This window comes from Rattus norvegicus, chromosome 2, assembly GCF_036323735.1.
Source record: "Rattus norvegicus strain BN/NHsdMcwi chromosome 2, GRCr8, whole genome shotgun sequence".
Classification (NCBI taxonomy): Eukaryota; Metazoa; Chordata; class Mammalia; order Rodentia; family Muridae; genus Rattus; species Rattus norvegicus.
In genome coordinates, this window is record NC_086020.1 from 181,769,525 (window position 1) to 181,785,965 (window position 16,441).

Sequence of the window (16,441 nt, forward strand, 5' to 3'; positions counted from 1 at the left end):
CCGGCAAGATATAATGTTCTTGTTTAGCAATTTTTTTTCCCTTCTCAATGCTCTCCCGGGCTACAGAACACTTACTGAGGCATCTGCTCTTGACTTAGCTCGGCCACTCTGTGCTTTTGTTTGTTTGTTTTGTTTTGTTCTGCCAATTCTGAGTCTAACCGGTATGGGGAAGGTTTTGCATCTGGCCAGTGACATGGCTGTGTTGATGTGAACAACACATGTTTATTCAAGGCTTACTGCGTTCCCCACAGACTTGAAAGAGGAGTACAAGCAGACCTCCATAGGCCATGAGCCAAATGGTAACAATTACGTGGTAGGATACTGCTCCTCAAGAGCAATGGGGGCTGAAGCCTCTGTCTTCCCAAGACTGAGGGTTGGAGACAGCTGCAGGGTGGCCACTGAGGAGCCTCTCAGGCATGATTGGTTATGTTGCAGCTTTTCTAAGTCTTTGGTGCTGAGCACCTAGAATCTTAAGGCTTAAGGTGTAGCCTCTTGAGCTGGGAAAGAATATGGGGAGAAGATGGACCACAGTTCACAAAGGCTTCTGGAGCCTGTTACTGCCTATATCCCACCTATTCCAAGGACAGCTTCCTCCTGATCTCAGGAGATGGGACAGTTGGCAGAGGGGAGAGTGAAGGAACCTTTGATGATAGGGTAGAGTTGGAGATAATACCCATGAGGAGTGGGGAGGGGAGACAAGTGCCCCAGTCTTGGAGGCCAGCAGATGGGCATCTGTCTGGCAGTGTGCTGAGAGCCCAAGATTACCCAAGTTAATGACCAGCTGAGGCCCTGCTTCTCAGGGCTTCCTCACTGGCTCTTCAGGTAGGAGATGCAGTTGGCTGCCAGGTGTCACTTCTGGTTGCTATGGAGAAGCTGGCACTAGACAAGATGGGACAATATTCCAGAGGGTAGTCAGGGCACAGCACTAAGTACTTTTTCTTGCAGGTTCCAGATGAATAAGAGTCCATCATGGTAGGAAAACATAGTAGCTAGCAGCAGGCGTGACAGCTGGATCAGGATGCTGAAAGCTCACATCTTAAGCCACAAACTCAAAACAGAGAAGAAGAGATTTCTGAGATTTTTATCTAGCAGTTTGTAGATCTCTATTTCTTTAGCATCCTTTCTGGTGTTTTGAACTGTTCATTTTGCTAGGCCATGATATATAATCTGTGTGGCCTTATGCTAGTTGTCTGCACATCTGAAGAAGTAGGTATCCCTTGCAATATGAGCTTGTGCAGAGAAATCTCAAGACCAGTCAGCATACCTGTAGAATCTAGGTGCACCCACTTAAAGGGCAAAGGCTGCTGCTGAAGTCCTCAAGTACATTGATGTGGTACCTGAATTGATGTATGAGTGGAGCCTGTATCCATTGACACAGACCTGGAGTTTGGGTATACATGGACAAACTGAGAACCATGAGGACTGGAATTCATTTGGGATCCACAGAAGCCAGTTGGCAGGTCCTGGGTCTGATCTGCCTTTGTAGTAGGCCTGGAGCTTGGGTCTTCAGAAGCAAGTCTGGAACTTGGGATCATGGGAACAGACATGGAACCTGGGACTCTAAGAGATGACCTGGCACTGGCACCAATTGAGAAATGATATTTTTAGAGCTCAGCTCAATAGTTAGGTCTGTAGAGTCTACACTGGAGACAGGAGTTGCTGGGGTTCTTGGCAAAAATCAGACATCATTTCCTTCATTCACATTTTCTTGGGAAAAAGATCTCTCTCTCTCTCTCTCTCTCTCTCTCTCTCTCTCTCTCTCTCTCTTTTCTCTTATGTGCCTTTTATCTTTGGAGGAAATGCATCATGGTGTATTAGTCATCTTTCCATAGCCGTAACAAAATACATAAGACAATGGGCTTAAAACGAGAGAAAGGTTGTTTAGCCTCATTGTTTCCCAAGTTTCAAACCATGTTCACTCAGCCCTGTTGCCTTTGTACTGTGTAGAAGGTTGAAAATCCAGTGTTTCTCATAGTGTGGCTCAGGCCAAATGAGAAGCCACAGAACCAGAAAGGTATTTCAGCTCCCAACTTGGTCCAACTTTGTATCAGGCAGAAATTCTAGAGTGCACAGACAGAAGAAGCTGGAGTTCTTTTTCTAAGATGTGCCTCAGGAGAAAGCATGTTCTACTCTGGGGAGCTTTTTGGAGAGAGCTTTCCACCTTCTGCTTCTCACTGACTCAATAGTACCTAGCAAAACTGAGGTTTCCCCTGTTTACTGACCAGTATCCTGGTCTGTTGAGTATACCTCACACCATCTAACTTCCTTCCTATAGTGTCTACCTCATAAAGTATCCTGCACAAACATGTCCTAAGGCAGAACTTGCCAACTACATAAGTAATGACATGAAGACTTTTTAAAGCTTGGCTTTAGCTTGCGACACTCAACTTGTTCATCTAAGTAAATCTGACCACCTAGGCCCAACCCACCACGTGCTTATTCCTCTTCCTCAGTCTCAGCACCTGTTTCTTTCTCTGTATCTGTCTAGAGAATCACCCGCCCAATATTCCCCTTCCCAACCCAACACCCCACCACTCCTACATCTTCACCCCCCTTTCTCGTGCACACTTCTCTGACTCTTACCTAGAGCTCCTATACTTGCCCGAAGTTCCAACTCTCCTCTCCTGTCCTGCTATAGGCCATTCACTTCTTCATTAAACCAGTCAGAAGGTGATGGAGAAGTTGTTTACAAAACTTCCAGGCAAATGTTATCATACAAATAACAATACCACTAGATGGCTCAGCAGTTAAGAGCCATCTCAGCAGTTAAGATTGTTCTTCTGGAGTCCTGAGTTCAATTCCCAGCAACCACATGGTGGTTCACAACCATCTGTAATGGGATCCAATGTCCTGTCCTCTTCCTGTGTGTCTACAGACAGCTACAGTGTACTCATATAAGTAAATCTTAAAATAAAAGCAAGTAGCAATACCCAAGTCTGGCCTGTATTCAAATCTTGGCCGTTTCAGTAGTACAAAGACAATCTTTACGCAATCCACAAGGTATTATCCCAACCACAACCAGACATCATACTTTATAAGTTCTCTTAGTATCCCTCCATTGGGTCGAATTAATACCCAGAATTAATCAACACTGGGGCTGGTGATACAGAAATCTACCATCTTGTTGATGTGACTCTCTCATATGTATGTAGCCTTTTATAATCTCACATGAAAATCTTTATCAGTTCTTCAAAGACATTGTTTCTATGAATACATCACAGGTAAACACATGGAATTTAGTGATTTTTCCCCAAGGAATTCAGTACATTAATATGAAATGGCTAGATTAAATTTAGTTCTTCAGAGTCTAGCTCAGGTCTCTCGTAATCTCTCTAGGCCACCTTTGACACAGAACTAATACATAAGAAAGCATCTAAGGGGGAATCGTCAAAATCAGGTAAAACTTAATGAGGTGTTCCTCAGAAGAGGAACTCTGAGATAATGTCTTTAAAACACAATGGGTGTGGTTGGCACTCCAGAGAAAAACTCTGGATCTGCATATAGAACCAGTAAAGACACAGATACACATCTACCAGGCTAAAGGCAGAAGCAAGCAGATTACATAGCCTATGCTTGGGAGTAACTGAAGATTATGTTGTACAAAGCACACTTTTTTTTTCTGAGTTCTCACATTTTTGTCTGTAGTTCCCTCGTTTTCTATTCCTGGAAATGTGAGGCTTTTCCCACTTTCAACCAGGTTTCTCAATGCTGGATGGCATTTTATAATCTGGAGAGTTTTTTTTTTCTTTTTTTTTTTTTTTCGGAGCCGGGGACCGAACCCAGGGCCTTGCGTTTACTAGGCAAGCGCTCTACCACTGAGCTAAATCCCTAACCCCAATCTGGAGAGTTTTAAAACACGATTTCTCAGATCGCATTGCTAAAATTCTAATTTTCTTTGTCGGTGATATGACTTTGTCTATAGGAATGCTCAGACATTCTCATAGGTGGTTCCAATGTGTGTATGGGGGGAGTGGAGTACTATATCCTTCCCCAGCCAATCTCATTTTTATTTGAGATTTTATTTATTTTATATCTATTTGTGTTTTTGCCTGCATATATGTATGTGTACCAAATGCCTGCAGAGACCAGAAAAGGCATCAGATCCTCTGGAACTAGAATTACAAACAACTGTTAGCTGCCGTGTGGAAGCTAAGAACTGATCCCAGATCTCTGCAGAGCATCAAGTGCTCTTAATCACTGGGTCACCTCTTTAGCACCTTTGCTTGAGATTTTAAACATCACACTCTTCTTGGTAGCTTCCGAATCCATGTTAACAGTCCAGACTTCTCTCCTGAGGTCTAGACTTGTGTGTCCTACTAGCCCCTGTGCCTTTTTGTCTACACGTTTCACAGGCATCTTAAACTCAACAGGCTTGAAGTGAAAGTCTTCCCATGTTTCTCTCCACCATTTTTGCCTCCACCAAAATTTAGATTGAAGCTTAATTAGCGTCATGGTAGTGAACATAAGTAAGAAGTAGAACTCTGAACTAAGGTATTTGCATCTGAGCTCAAGAAAAATCATTTAAATTATAGACTATAACACATAGTAACTTCTCAAAGTTTTGACCCTTGAAAAGGTATTTGGTTCATGAAAGCCCCATCTTCCCCAAGAGAATGAGTTTCGTTAGGAAGCATTTGATTCCTTTTGTCTGACCTCTCTCTATCATGTGCCCTCATGCCCGCCACCCACTTCTATGAACTAGAATCACAAAGTCTTTAAAAGAAAAAAGATTATTTTATATATGTGAGTATACTGTTGCTGTCTTCAGACACATCAGAAGAGGGCATCAAATCCCATTACAGATGGTTGTGAGCCACCATGTGGTTGCTGGGACTTGAACTCAGGACCTCTAGAAGAGCAGTCAGTGATCTTAACCTCTGAGCCATCTCTTCAGCCCAGAATCACAAAATCTTATCAGATGTAGCCACCCAACATTGGATTCTTCAACCTCCAGAACTGAATCAAAATAAACCTTCCTTCTCTATAGATTTCTCAGCGTTGGATACAGGATTATGGTAAGAGGAAATGGACTAATTAACCTTGTTAAATTCCTACTTCCTTCCCAGTTACACAAGCCGGTGTCCCAGACCTGCCTGATTCCTTCTTCTTCCTCACCTTCTGCACCCAATGTGCCATCAAAACCTATGTGTTCCTGTTTCTTAAACTCTTTTAAACTAAATGATCTTTCAGCCCAACAATTCTCAATGTTACTAAATGACTTCAATGTCTCTAATCTTATTTTCTTCCAAGTCATTCTCAGTATGAATGAAGATGACATTTCTAAAAATATAAATTTGACAATGTTATCATGTCCTGCCAAAAAATCTTGTCATGCTTCTCCATAGTCTACAGGCCAAGACCTTTAGTCCTTTTGCTTACAGAGTCCTTCATCATCTCCAATGCTTGGGTCTCCCAACCTCATCTTTTGTCATTCCCTATACCCAACTTGTCACACAGGATGTGGCATAAGCTTGACCATTGAGCCTCTCTCCTTAAGTCTACTTTATGGATGAAGAACCCCTTCAATATGTTCCCATAATACATCCTACCATTGCCTTTCTTATCCTGGATTAAAGTAATGTGTTGATTTAGATGACTCTGTGACCACACTTTAATCTCCTCAAAGGCTGGGACATGTATTACTTCCCTTTATACCTCTGGTTCTTTGCACATCACAAGTACTTACTTAATTAAGGTTGGGTGACTAAAAGGAAGACTGAATGATGTCTGAAGAAGGTCAGCTATCAAAAAAAATTGAAATGCTGGCAGTTTTATATTTAGCAGTAGATGTTCATTGTAACCTTCTCAACCAGAAGAGGGACATAAATATAAATAAGACAGGAGAAAGAACTTTTTGGTACTAAGTTATCTGATACAGATGAACCTTACAAGATGGGTACTGCATATAATGATATTCTAGGGTTTGCTTCAGATCAAGGAGCCCACGAGTGACTGCTAGTGTCTTTCATCTGCTCTCTGACCCATCCCACATAGTTTGTTATAAAAATATTCTTTTTTATGTCCCTCTTCTGATGAAGCTTACAGTGACCACCTACTGTTAAATATAAAATTGTCCTCTATTTCACATTTTTTTGACAGCTGACCTTTTTTATTAGTCTGTTCTAAGCTAAATAAACTACACTAAAATCTTGGACACTTCCTGAAACTGTAAACTATTATACAAATGGAATAAATTAAAATTATGTAAATAACAAGAGCTTTGAGGCCAGCAAGGTTCCTCTGTGGATCAATAAAGTAGAAACTTCCTCCAAGTCTGAGGACCCAAGTTCAATTTCTGAGGCCCAACTGGCCAAATAACAGAACAAACTCCAAAAGTTGTCCTCTGACCTAGACACACACATATACACCAGGGCACAAGCATACACACACACACACACACACACACACACACAAATAAATAAATAAATGGAATTTTAATGAGGTCATAAAGAACTTTAGTTAAAAAAAAAAAAAAAAGCACAGGCAGCACAGCTCTGTGAAAAAGAATTTGCCAAATACCAGCTCCCTATTTCCTTGTCATGTGACCCTCAGGAGATCACCTGGCCTTTCTTATGCCAGAGCTAGACCTCATAAGCTAAATATACATAGGTTTTTTTATACCAGTTTTATACCTCTTATACCTAGCATGACGAACAGAAGGCAGTCAATAAATTATAGCTTCCCATTCTTCCTGAGCTGGCACTCCACATTTAGCCTGTGAGATATTACCCCATCATCTGACCAATGTACCAGAATCAGAATCTAGAGTAGGTAGAGGGATACACTTACTTAGGCTTCTTGTAAATGGGAGAAAGGGGGTGAGAAACTCTTCACAACCATCTGAGAACAAGAAGGTAATGCGCTCAACAGTGATTTACATAAATGAATTACGTCAAAGATTAACAGCCATGGGAGAGGATAACAAAATAGCTCTGGAACCAGAATTCTAAGCAGGTGGGTCCATGGCAGAAAAGAGACTGGGTGGTGTAATGGTCAGGTAGTGAGATCAGGGGCAAAGAATCTCTCCTTCACATCCCTCCTCCCTTGTGTTCATGAGTCATCCTGTGCCTTAGGCAAGTCTTCTAAAGGCTGTCTCCATCTCACCCTCCAAAAATGGGCACCATACAATTGTAAGTACCGCAGCAAACTGAAGCCCTTTGGTTTTCCGTAGCACAAAGCTGCTGAGATGTCACATCCTAATGGCCTGATATAAAAAGTAGCTGGACCACCGAGGCCTGGATTTCTTGCATACCCAGTTAGACCACTGGAAGAAAGAGCACCCATTGAAGGTGTCTGAAAAATCTGTTCCCCAAATCCTGACTCCTTGTAGAAAAAATATTTAATTTGGAAATAATCACAGTAAATACCCTACAACAGCAGAAACTTCTGATAGATGGATAAAGTAAAAGGGCAGAACTCAGTGCTCACGGAATGTCTAATGGAGAATATTGTTCCACTTGAGGCTTGTGGAGTTCCCCACACAGGAATCTCTTTCTAACCTCACCTCTCTCTTTGTGGATCTATTCCCAGGATTCAGAACTTAGCTGCTAGGAGAAGAACCTTAGATTCTCTTCCATATTGTTTTTCTAAAAACTGAACATACTCTACCGTTTATGATCTCACATCTTATAGAGCATGTGTGTACACATACACAATCTTAAAAATGGAGGAGTCATTATTGTAATTTTATGAGTAGATAACTCATGCTCAGAGAGTTTAGTTGACTCACCTAAGATCACAGAGAATGCCAATTCTGAGATGAACCTATAAGACAGAACCTCAGGCTCCTAATTTGCCATATGGCCAGGCGGAATCGATTAAAAAATTAACTGTCTCCAAAGAAAATACATTTTTATGTCCTCGCACTACCTTACAAAAAAGTTCTCTACAGTAACTTACATCCCTAGCATGTACTCTATAATCAAGACCAGTTTAGCACATTATAGATGGTATAATGAACCAAAGGCAAAAATTAAAGTTTAGTTCAGAAGATGCCCAGCTCATTTTCTGGTGTTTGTTACAGGCTCATGCCTAATGGTCTATGAGGTATGGAAGATATTTCACTTCTGTTTCCTATGAGAATTTTGAAGGGAACGGTTCCTTCTGTGGTAAGTTTAAGGAACAAAAATGAAACCCAGTGAGTAGGCGCAGAAATAAGGAAGAGGGCAGCAGCATGGAGCATTCATGCCCAGACATTCTGTAAAATGTCATTCTGTAAAATGCCAACCATCAGAAGAAAAATGAAAAAGAAAAACTGTCAGCAACCCACAATTTTCAGAAACGATTTCTGGTAGAATTCTGATTGGAGACTCCCAAAGGATACCACAAGTTCTGAAAAGCCTCTGCCACAAGAATAACAATAAGCAAATGAGTAAATAACTGTTTCCACTTATTCTTGGACTCTGAGATTCACTACCATTGGAGTCCAAGTGCCTGATTCCCTGAGAGGAGTCCATGAACCTAGAACTACAGCTCTATGTACAGAACAGATAATGCCATCCCCAGGAAGCTTCTCCCTTGACTTCTAATCAGCAAGCTCAGAACTGCTCATCATCTGTGCTCACCACTAAATGCCTGGAAGTTGGAATCATTTCTCACATTAATTTCATCTTTTGGAGAATAAAGAGAAAGCTACTTTTTAAAAAGGAGAACCCAGAAGAGGGGGAGCAATAACAACCCTTTTGCTTTTGATACATCAAATTCTTGATACCACATGTGAATTCATAGTAGGGGAGAAAACAAATTTCAAACATCTGCTCAGGTCCAGATCCCACACATACTTTCAATTGTTTTAAATCCCTAGGGTTCCTGCACCAGCAGACTGGCTCAAAGGAGAAAGCCCTTCCTAAACCGTCCACCAAGCTGTAACCCCAGCTCAGCCGCTGGATGACCTAGGACAGGCCATTTAACCTTTCAGTGGCCCCGTTTCCACACCTGAAGAGAAGAGGCGGCTGCACTTCCGTCAGACTGGGCTGGATGAAGAACCACCAATAAAAGCAGGGTTGTAAAAACCCTTTGCAATGCATTCAGTGCCCTGTAAAAGCTTAATGATCATAATCAAGCTGTTGCTACAAGTCTGCAAGCTCCCCTCATGACACTCATCAGTCACTGCTGGTGTCTGATAACAGAGGCACTCTCTGGGCTATGCCACCACCACATACTGCACCTGGTCCTGACCAAGATGTGTTTCTTCACACAAAGTTTTCAGGGGAGGGGAAAGTTCCAGTTTCAAACGGTTGTTCTAATACCACCATGTTTTGTTGGTTACAAGTTCCTCCTACCTTCCCAACAGAACCTTGGACTTCTGTTACCCAGGCTGAGGGAATCTCCTTCATGAAGCTGACACTACTGCAGAAAGTCACCCTACTTATCCTTCTAACCTCCAGGAATCTCTTGTTAAAGGCTAAATCTGGGCCTTCCTGTGTCAAAGGGAGGAATATCAAAGGACAGACAGGAATATGCATTTTTACAGGCAGTTAGGTTTGCATTCAAATTCCACTTTTGCCACTTGCCAATTTCTTTGATCTCGGGTTCATCACCTAACATCTCCAAGTTTCTATTTCTTCATCTGCAAAGTGAGAATAACCATATCTACCAGCCAGAATTGATGTGAGACCTAAAGGAGACATCTACTTTTCCTCCCAATGCTGAAGAAATCCAAGACCTCATACCTACTAGGCCAGCACTCTGCCTTTGAATAACATTACATCTCCAGTCCTCTCAACATTCACTATTTCTTAGAATGAGTTGCTCAAATGAAACTGGGTGTAGAGGACCAAGCAGAATGAGGCAGATGGCTACACCGGAACAAGAGGCTCCTTCAGAACTACCTTCTAATGTGGGCAAAACCCATCCACTTTACTTCATCTAGGGTGGTGCCTCAGGCGGTTTCCTCACCGAGACAAAATCTGCTGATTCAAGCCCTCATTTAAATAATAATAGCAGAGGAACCCTAGACTGGCTGGGTGATACTCTTTGAATTGTTTTTGAGATACAGATACAAAGCCACCCCCATGGCAAAAATAATTTTTTCTGAACTTTTCCTAATCTCCAGTAGTAAGTGCTGACTAGGCTATGGGCTTCTCACTGCCTTTGCCCACTCCATCTTCACTCTATCTGCTATACCAGGATCCAGTCACCTATTCTGTTCTCCTAGCAAGATTTAGAAAGATAAAACTCCTCACCCCCTTACTAGTGGCTCTGACTTTTTTTTTCTTTCAAAGCTTCATCTCCTACCTTTTCTCCTCGTCTTCTCACTGAAGAGCAATTCTGAACTCTAACAGGATACTTTCCGGTCATGCTCTTGGGTGTGATACACAAATTCAATTCACTTGTATCAGCAATTCGTTCCTCGGTGCTGGTTGGCAGGCACTGGAAACAAAGCATCAAAAAGACACAGAATCTAATTTCATAGAGCCTGCATTTTATTGAGCTCTGTTCCTTCATACGATAATAAATATATGACTGAAACAATTGTTCTCTTCTGTAAGGTCAAGTGTTTAAAAGGACTAGAGGGACATAACCCTGTGTTAAAGGAGGATCAAGTCTACACTGTAGGCAGTTGCCTTTATTCTAAAACGCACCCTACTTGATTCCACACCCTTTCCTCACACTAGCTGGAATGTCTTCATACCTCTTGTTCCACCTAAAATCTATTATAAGCCTCTTCTCTTCATTGAAGGCTTCCCAGACTACCTCGCTCGGTAGTAGTCCTTCTTTCTTTACCTGTAGAGTGCTTGTAGACTAGCTGGTCTTCATCACTCCCCTAGCCCCTGAGGAATAGGATCACTTCTTTTCCAGGGCTTATTCTCTCCTTCTGATTTTTGGTAAGCTAGGTAACAAACTATTGTGGAATTCATGGAGTAGACGGAGATACAGAAATTAGTCGTCTAGAACTTGTATTCAAAGACGTCAGTGAATTTTGCCTCTTGAAAAGCCTAACTCTATAAGCTAATGTTTTTTTAAACTGCTGACCCTGAGAGAAAAGGTTATACTAATATCAGAAACATAGACTTGCTCTCCTGTGTGAAGCACTGTAACTATCCCTCCCTTTTAACACACACATGTTGTAACTCACTTCAAAGATCCCAGTTGTGCTGCCAAAAGCATGATTTTATTTTTGCAATTTGTAAGGTACTCTCAGAAGATGTCCTTATAGATGAACCTTTAATGATTCAGCCTCTAACCAGAACTGGTGATGAGCCAGCAGGGAGCCAGAACAAGGTTGAGCCTGGTCAGATACTCAGCAAACAGCATCCACACCATTCTTCACCTGGAGATAAACCTCCAACCACACACCTGACAGACTAGCTGAGTGGCTATTTTGAATTGCACAATCACTCTAGGGAGTTTTAATTTTAATATTTTAAATAAAAAATACTCCTCCAAATTGTTTAAGGAATGACAATGGGAAAAGGTTTGGGGAGTGACAATGGGAAATGGGTTTTCAATGAGTAAGTCTCTTTCAGTTTGCAAATATTCATTGGGCCTTTTATTCTATTCTAAGTAAGGAACAAGACACTGGACTATGTTGTGCGTCACACAGTATAAGAACAGTTTCACAGCATTTGTATTGAATTGGGCACTGACAGTAATCCAGAGAGACAGAACATGGGAAGATATGCACACTGTACATGCAAATTCTACTACAACTAAGTGATTTGGGAATCACTGAGATCCGGGAACAAACTTCCACAGATACTGAGATACGACTGAACAGGTCCATCAGTAAAACGTGGCCTTCTTTGTAGAATTAAGATTTTCTTAAGGCAACTCCAAATCATCAAGTGCTGTAGGCTTCAGCTATGCCTGAAATGAAATGGGGTTCAACAAATGTGTATGGACCAAAAGACACTCCCTGTTGGAAGAACCGAGCAATATGTAGCCTGTCTTTGATCTTCAATAAAGCTTAGCTATGTCATGTTCTCATTTGAGGCAAAACGACAAACACATCTGACTGGTCCTCCCAAAGCCCCTTTATCCTTATCCTATTTTCTGACTTTATTTTAAAATGGCCTTAAGGGGGGAAGCCGGCAAGGGGAATGTAAAAGGATACAAGGAGAAACCAGTAAGAAAAAACTGTGGAAGCAGGCTACTGAGTCTGGTATGGAACTCCAGAGAATCATGGTGAGTCAGCAAACTGAAAATTCACTCTGAATCTAAGCCCCTGCTTTCTTCTACTTCCAATCTTACATGAGTCCTGGGTGGGATTCCCATAACCAAAGCAGAGGATGCTAACCCACTAACTGAGGATGCTAACCCACTAACTGAGGATGCTAACCCACTGACTGAGGATGCTAACCCACTGACTGAGGATGCTAACCCACTGACTGAGGATGCTAACCCACTGACTGAGGATGCTAACCCACTAACTGAGGATGCTAACCCACTAACTGAGGATGCTAACCCACTGACTGAGGACATCAAATTACAAATATCTGGGTCTGAAGAAAGCCTGCCAAGCTGAACCAGCACATGCCTGCCGGTTCCACATTAGAAAGGCAGCAGCCCAAAGCATTTATTTCATGTTACACATTACCATCCACTTCCTTCATGGTGTGCCTTTTCATCGTTAACAAACTTCTCTCAAAAGATACCCGTTCCCTGCCTCACACCCCCAGAAGGGTCATCACTCTCTTCGAAACACAGCTAAACCTAAAGAGAACATAGAGTCTCGCACAGCACCTGGAAGAGCCCCAGCTCTTTTTCACACAGCATCTGGGACTCCATAAAAAAGAAATCATAGTCTCTAGGGCCTACCTAGATACCTGCTTTCTCCGTTCAAGGTATTCATTAAATTATAAAAATTAAACCTATTTGTCCATTAGGGGCAAGATTTTTGTTTTGTTTTCTTTTGTTTTTGACAAATCCCAATGCTCTGTAAATTGGAGGAGTCACTCAATGGGCTACAGTTATGATTGTAAACCAGGGAAAACAAAATGACCTAAAAATCTATGACCAGTTTACTAAGAAAGCCAGGCTCACTCTGCCACTGTGACAGGAAGGTAGTAGTGTTATCCTTGGGCACCCGTGCCAGTCACCCTGCATGGCATGACGTGAGATGAAAGCGTCTGCTGACTCTTGGAGGTATAATTACCTAAAGGGTGGGGGTGTAATTAAAGTAAGGATAATTTACCTTAAAGAAGATAAAAATTAAGAATATTAATGATCATAATAATTAACTCTTTTATATCTAAGAATCACAAAATACTTTACAAGCTGTAATTATCACAGCTCCCCTCTGAGGAAGGGATTCATATCTTATAGTTCCTTGTTTAACAGAGGGGTGAAGTGATGGACAGGGAAGAAGGAAGAGAGGGTGGAGCATGGCTTCCTCCCTCACCTGCCCTGTAAGCAGCAAATCTCAAATGAGGCCCCGGAAGGGCTGATTCCCATTACGGTGAGAAGCCTCATCCATGCCGTCACTCAAACAGGTGACCCATCCTAGCGTAAGCAACTCGTTCATTCTGACCTGCTGGCCACTTAAACTGCCAATCAAATCATATCAGTGAGGATTAAGCATGCAGTAGAAATAAAGGTACAGAACTGCTTTCAGGGAACTTAAAACCTAATTGAGGAGACAGAACAAGTATCCATTAAATTAGATATGAATATGAAATACTAACCAGTATCTGAGGTTACATGATGTTGGTGATGCTTCCTGTAGGGAGATGTTGTCTCTCCATGGAAGGTCATTGCATGTGAAGATTGAGGACAGTTTGGGGGAAGAGGTAGAACTTTAGTGGAGCATCAAATTAACTCTATGAGGTTTTTGCCTGGCAGATGGGAGTGCCGGTCACTGAATAATATGAAATAGTAGGGAAATTTGAAAGATTTAATACATAAAGAAAAAGTCTCCAGAAAAGAAGTGTTAAAGCTTAGCAAGAGTCTCACTCCTTTCAGAGTCATTTAAAACATCCTACTTCGGATGTTTCCCCAGATTATCAACATCATGGTTAAGCATTTAATAGTCAACATTAAAATCTTGAGAAGTCTTCTGGCTGATAAGGACACTGGAACATTGTAAATTACCTAGTTGATCTCAGGATGAGCCTAAACCTGGTTAAATGGCACAGAATGTCAATTCCTGGATTCTAGCAAGGAAAAAGTTTGTCAGTGAGCCCTTGAGTAAGATGAAAAACCAGGAAAAGCTAATACTTTCCTTCCTGTTTGTTACCACATTACAGCCTCACCCCCAGAGATTCAGCACTGAGAAAGGCTTCATAGCTGAATGATGCTAAAATAAATGAATGACATAACTTTTATTTCTGGGCCAGTATGGCAAAAAAGCCCAGCTGAAAAAGATTCTTCTCACTGAGGATAATGACATTAGATCTTTAAGGACACATGGTCAAAGAAGAGAACCAGCTCCCACAAGTTGTCCTCTAACTTCCACACTTGTGCTATGACACGAGTATGCGTACACCCAGACACACACACACACACACACAAATAAATGCATAAATGTGATAAAAATTCTTTATAAATACATCTAATTTCTTCCTTTTAATTCTTCTGTAATAAAAGGCCCAAGTCCCAATGTAAGTATAGAATTACATATATGTTCTAAAAATCAACAGAACTCAAGAAGAAATGGAGTAAGGTAATGAGTTCATTCCCATGCTAGTTGCTAATGCTTTTTGACCTCTCAAGTACCTCAGTTTCCAGTCTTAAAACACAAAGGGCCAGTGAGATGGTTTAGTAGGTGAAGGTACTTGCTACCAAGCCCAAGTGCCTGAGTTCAATCCTTAGGACCCACATGGTGGACGAAGAAAACTGACTCCCATAAGTTGCCTTCTGAACTTCACAATCATGCCCTATACACAAGCAAATAAATGTAATTTTAAATATAAAGATTTCCACATTATAAAAACAACATTCTCTACGATGAACCATGAATGCACACTCTCAGTCTCAATTATTTCTAGTTAGCTTTAGTTAAAAAGATACTGGGCCAATTTGTTAGAAGTTAATTTCCTTTTCACTCTTGTTGCTGGTGTTAGAAGGAGTCTTACTAGGTAACTCTGGATGGCCTAGAATTCACTCTGTAAACAAGGCTGGTCTTGAACTTACAGACATCTGTTGGCCTCTGCCTCCCTAGTGCGGGTGTTAAAGGCATGTAACACCACACATAACTGTTTTTGTTTATTTCTATATTCTTCTAAAAATTATGTGTGAATTTGCCTACATATTTGTACATGTATGAGTGCCTGAGGCTGAGGGGCTAAAAGAAGGCAGCAAAGCCTCCGTAACTGAAATAGGTTGTCATCGTCTTCTGCAAGAGCCACAAGAGCGCTCTTAATTTCTGAGCCATTGGTCAGACAGTAATTGTGTGTGCATGCCTCTGTGTGTGTGTGTGTGTGTGTGTGTGTGTGTGTGTGTGTGTGTGTGATGTGTGTCGTGTGTCGTCTAGTCTCCAACTTCTGAGTTTCCTATTGTCACCTCATGAGTCTGCCTATTTTTATCCATTCATGTTCTGTTAGAAAATTTCAGTCTAGGCTTTTCCTTGGAAAAGGTTAAATCTTAGATTTAATAATGCCTTTCTTATGCATTCCTGTCTGAAGTGAGTACAACATAAAGGACAATATTTTAAAACCTCCACAGGTATCATAGAATTGACTCCTCCTCCTCTTCTTTCTTGTGTCTATTTCTAAATAAGTGCAGTCTTATACTATGTTATAAGAACAGCTACATGTGTCCTTTTATATCAGACTAAGTATAAAATAAAATAAGAATATTATTTCAGGGAGCTAGACCAATGGGTGTGGGAGAGAGAGAGAGAGAGAGAGAGAGAGAGAGAGAGAGAGAGAGAGAAAGAGAAACAGATAACAAAGAGACATAGGTTGTTATAGGGAATCCCTTGAAGGATATCTATGCGAAATAACAGAAATCTCAGGAAAAGACAAAAAAGCCTTTGATGACCTGTAGTTAGTTATGTGTGTCCATTGCTGAAGTTGGTTCAAAGATTAAGAAACTTGTATAAAACCTTAGTTAGGACTGAGTCAGAGAAGCCGTACTCTTTAAGGGTTTGCCATATTAAATCAATTCACTGACCCCAATAGAAAATGACTGTTCTGCCAAAACTTGGAAATCACAGACGTTGGTACTTAAGGACTTGAAGAGACAGAAATGAGCTAGATTTCCAATCATCTTTTCATCTCTTATCACCTCAACTTTCTAGTTAATCCATGTTAGGGATACCACTAAGCAGAGTAAGAAATGGACATCAAGAAGGGATCTATTCTTCTCAAAATTCCCAAAACCAATACTTGCCTTTGGTGGAGACAGAATTTCAGAGAAGCTGTTGAATCATTTAATAGTCTCCATAAACCAATTATGAACCAAAGTTGCATGTAGTATGAAATGGAAGGGTGGGAGTCACTGACAACCAGGGGTGAATCCTGTTCCTTACAATAAAATAGCACCGAGATTCACAAATGAT